The 5,129-nt window shown below is 40.4% G+C and overlaps 1 long non-coding RNA gene across 1 annotated transcript; it reads right to left on the bottom strand.

The window, feature by feature from the left end:
• Nucleotides 1-2,487: 2,487 nt before the first annotated feature.
• LOC129448967 (uncharacterized) lies at nucleotides 2,488-4,913 on the bottom strand. The gene is made up of 3 exons (XR_012369490.1): nucleotides 3,917-4,913; nucleotides 3,095-3,304; nucleotides 2,488-3,011 (listed from the first exon to the last, which is right to left on the bottom strand). It is a non-coding gene; the product is annotated as an uncharacterized lncRNA (long non-coding RNA).
• Nucleotides 4,914-5,129: the final 216 nt, after the last annotated feature.

The raw sequence follows: 5,129 nt of genomic DNA, 5'->3' as shown, positions 1-5,129 counted from the left end.
GGGTCCTAGACATACAATTAGCAAAAAATACAGCAAATGCAAACAGTGTCTTTGGGTTTTGATAGAAGCAAACAAATCTTCTTTAGATCTGATAGTTTTCATGTATTTGTGGGTTTGACTCTGACTGTACCAGCCAGCCAACAGTCTTAGCATAGGCAACAATACACAGGACCAGGTTTTGCTGGCCCAGCTTCAACTCATCCTCTGTAGTCTAGTGATTAGAGCACTGATTCTCCCATATGGGAGACCCAGTTTCAAATCCCACAAGGTTTAAGTTGAATTCTCCGTTGACCAGTAGTTATTTCTTTAGCTCTGATAGAGTTTATGGGCATCTTACAGCCTGCAATTGGTTTTTCCCTTCCCAAAGCCAGTAGGTTGTTAAATTTATTACTGTTCCTAAGTCTCCTAAAGCAGTCTTCATAGTTGATGTGGGCTTAATGTTTCTGTTGGACATTTGAGATCAAATTTAACATAGAGTACTGGACATAACATTCAGTGCTTTCAAGCAAAATGTATCCATGTAAGTTTCAATTTAAGAAAGAGTCCTGGACATACAATTAACAAAAAATACATCAGATGCCAACAGTGTCTTTGGGTTTTGAATGAAGCAAACAAATCTTCTGATAGTTTTCATGTATTTGTGGGTTTGACTCTGACTGTACCAGCCAGCCAACAGTCTTAGCATAGGCAGCAATACACAGGACCAGGTTTTGCTGGCCCAGCTTCAACTCATCCTCTGTAGTCTAGTGGTTAGAGCATTGATTCTCCCATATGGGAGACCCAGGTTCAAATCCCACAAGGTTTAAGGGGTATTATCCATTGACCAGTAGTCACTGCTTTAGCTCTGATAGAGTTTATAGGCATCTTACAGCCTGCAATTCGTTTTTCCCTTCCCAAAGCCAGTAGGTTGTTCATTTTATTACTGTTCCTAAGTCTCCTAAAGCAGTTTTCATAGTTGATGTGGGCTTAAGGTTTCTGCTGGACATTTGAGATCAAATTTAACATAGAGTACTGGACATAACATTTAGTGCTTTCAAGCAAAATATATCCATGTAAGTTTCAATTTAAGAAAGAGACCAAGACATACAATTAGCAAAAAATACATCAGATGCCAACAGTGTCTTTGGGTTTTGATAGAAGCAAACAAATCTTCTTTAGATCTGATAGTTTTCATGTATTTATGCGTTTGACTCTGACTGTACCAGCCAGCCAACAGTCTTAGCATAGGCAGCAATACACAGGACCAGGTTTTGCTGGCCCAGCTTCAACTCATCCTCTGTAGTCTAGTGGTTGGAGCACTGATTCTCCCATATGGGAGACCCAGGATCAAATTCCACAAGGTTTAAGTGGAAATCTCTGTTGACCAGTAGTCACTTCTTTAGCTCTGATAGAGTTTGTGGGCATCTTATAGCCTGCAATTCTATTTTCCCTTCCCAAAGCCAGTAGGTTCTTCATTTTATTACTGTACCCAAGTCTCCTGAAGCAGTCTTCATAGTTGATGTGGGCTTAAGGTTTCTGCTGGACATTTGAGATCAAACTTAACATAGAGTACTGGACATAGCATTTAGTGCTTTCAGGCAAAATATATCCATGTAAGTTTCAATTTAAGAAAGAGACCAAGACATACAATTAGCAAAAATACATCAGATGCCAACAGTGTCTTTGGGGTTTGAAAGAAGCAAACAAATCTTCTTTAGATCTGATAGTTTTCATGTATTTGTGGGTTTGACTCTGACTGTACCAGCCAGCCAACAGTCTTAGCATAGGCAGCAATACACAGGACCAGGTTTTGCTGGCCCAGCTTCAAATCATCCTCTGTAGTCTAGCCTCTTAGCGTTCCTGCAAATTTTGCCAAAAACGCCTAAAAAAGGCCTACCCAAATTAAATTGCATACTGTTCTTGAACCATTTGGAGTATATGCATGGTTTTGGTCTCTTATGAAAGGGGACACTTTGAGGTTTGTTCCTGAACTGTCAGAATCACTGTATGTCTTACTGGTATTGAGTAATAGAACTTTGAACACACTAAAAAAGTAGGGAAAATTTTCCGCCTAAATTTTTTTTTGTAAAAAGATGCCTGCAGATACCTACAGCTGGAAGGTATTAGCTGGAAAACACAATGGGATCACAGCATGAAGCCTTATCAAACCAAGTTTCAAATTTGATAACAATACCTTGGATAATGAGTGTTTTACACATGTTTATCTAAGTTTATGTCTAGGCGCTCCCCCAAAAAAGCCACTTGGAGACTCCAAATGACCCTTTGTAACAAGAGACACATAACATGCTGCTATTCTTGAATGCTTTACTCTACAGTCATAATTTTGGGCTCTAATGAAAGGTTACACTTAGAGCTACTATATAACCTATCCAAATTCACTCTCAGTAATTGCTGATACATAGTAACTGAAGTATAAACACATTATAGTGTTTTTTTTTTCAATTCTTGAAACCAAACGTTCTACAAATAAAGAGACAAAACAACTGCTATGTATTAAAACAATTTAATATTAGAACTCACACACTATATCTATCTCAAACTATTTACAAATTCAAAGAAAATAGGGGGGCACATCTACAAAAAAATATATACATGTATATCACACCTAACACCTATCAAAGGTTTTTAGCAACATGCCAAAAAAAAGCACAAAGGCACATCACAAGAGGAGCACTTTACTAATGTCTTTGCATGGCAGTGTCTGCACTTCAGACGACCTGCAGTGCTGTGTCCACTGATATGCACAGGTTTGTGATGTGCAGTGCTTGGAGTATTGATGGAGCTGGTGTGCCAGCTGCTGCTGCCAGCTCCTCCACTAATGGCTCCCTAAAGGCCTTCTGGTGCATGGGTACCTGTCCTTTTCCTTTTGTGATGTCCTTGTAGAGAAGGAAGGCATTCACAACGGCAATGTCCATGAAGTGATAAAAAAAGTCTTATACCACTTCTGGGTCTTGTGGATGACTTTATAATAACTGATCAGGGCATCAGATAGGTCGACTCCACCCATGCACCTGTTTGGACATAAGAAAACAACATTGAGACATTTTATTTCATTTCAAATAGCATAAAAGATTGTTGATTATATAATACATACCGGTTGTACTACTTCACTGCTGGTGGAATAGAGATGTCCTTCAACCACCAACTCCCCCTCCCCCGTGCTCTGCCTCTTGGTGTTTTGCTGGCAGAACCTCTCTGGGAAGGTGGAGGATGGGGCTCCTCTCCTGATGAGGTGCTGTCATTCTGTCCCTCAGTATGTTTTTTTGGCTTCCAGACTTCATCAGATTCACTTTCAGAGGATGGTCTGTGATATAAAAAAATAAAGAAATAAGTAATTTGCAAAACATTTACACATTGTTTCTGTATCCACACGCATATAAACAGAAACACATGCACACACGCAACCAGGATTATTCCATTCATGAGAACACAAACAAACACACACACACACAGACACACCTGTGCTTGACCCCACATAAACATTCTTACACGAGCACACACACACCTGAGCCCACAAAAACAAACATAATATAATAACCACTTACTTGTGGAGAGTTACGTCTCCACCATACAAACGCGAGCGCAAACAAACAAACAAACAAACACACACACACACACACCTGTGCTTGAGCTCACAGAAACAAACATAATATAATAAAACACTTGTCGAGAGTTACATCTCCACCATCCAAGCACGAGCACACAAACAAACGAGCGCACAGACACCCGTTTTTGAGCTCACAAAAACAACCATAACATCATAATAAAACACTTACTTGTCGAGAGTTACGTCTCCATCATCCAAGCACGAGCGCACAAACAAACACACACACATACACATATATATAGATACACACACACACACACCTGTGCTTGAGCTCACAATAACAAACATAATATAATAAAACTCACTTACTTGTCGAGAGTTACGTCTCCGCCTTCCAAAAACATCTCCTCTGCTACAGGCTAGAGGCAATGGATGAAACGTCGCTGTCTTCACCAGAAATAGCGTCATCCGACTCATCACTATCACGACGAGTACACTGATCGATAACTTCTTGAAGTAAGAAGTGTGTTTTTGCAGTTCCCTTTGCCATTTTTCCACTATTACGTTCTTTCACTCGTAAAGTCGCTCAACGCTGCCTTTACGCACGGGCGCATGAATCCGTATGGTGAGTTTGCGCAGGAGTCTCAAGTGTGACCAGATGAATCTTCCCACTGAAGTTGCATATTATTCTTTACAGAAACTCATTGGCTATCAGACCAGACAGTCATTTCCATCATCCATTGCAACTGGATCGATTTACTGTCAATCAAAGAGAGGGAGGTACCATTCTTCACATAGGGGCTCATTGGCTATTCACACCTTTCCGACACCCTTATCATTGACCGATTGGCTCAAATGACCCGTCAATCAAAAGGTCAGGGGTCCGCGGCCATTTTAGAATCGTATTTTAGTTCATGTTTACGAATGAAATGGAGGTAGACCGTATAATGTGTCGAAGTTGTGATAGCATATCAAATTAGCTGACAGCGCTATTACTACATTCCGTGGATGCATATTGATATATAAATGTGTTTTGGACTACATACTTCGCTGAATTGGATTGTATGGACCCTTGGCAGTGTAACCAAACCGTTTTTGTTGGAATGTAGTGGATCAGTGAACTAACAGAAGGCTTCAAGGGTGAGTTTATTCCAGTTTGTGTTTGTTTATTTGGCTGGAGGTGGTCTGACAAAGCCACAGATTGTACCCGCTGTGTTGATTGTATCCTAAAATGGTTTACATCATTCGAATCACAGGAATCTCAGCTTTCCAGAGATATATAATATGTTTAACTTTGTTTTTCGTTGAGTTTTGGTATACCTCTTAAACCCCCAATAGCCCGTGGACGGGCCGTCGGAACGCAATGAGGCTAGTGGTTGGAGCACTGATTCTCCCATATGGGAGACCCAGGTTCAAATTCCACAAGGTTTAGGGGGTATTATCCATTGACCAGTAGTCACTGCTTTAGCTCTGATAGAGTTTGTGGGCATCTTATAGCCTGCAATTCTATTTTCCCTTCCCAAATCCAGTAGGTTGTTCATTTTTTACTGTACCTAAGTCTCCTAAAGCAGTCTTCATAGTT

Source organism: Misgurnus anguillicaudatus, chromosome 5 (genome assembly GCF_027580225.2).
Source record: "Misgurnus anguillicaudatus chromosome 5, ASM2758022v2, whole genome shotgun sequence".
Classification (NCBI taxonomy): Eukaryota; Metazoa; Chordata; class Actinopteri; order Cypriniformes; family Cobitidae; genus Misgurnus; species Misgurnus anguillicaudatus.
This window is presented reverse-complemented; position numbering and strand designations above follow the sequence as displayed.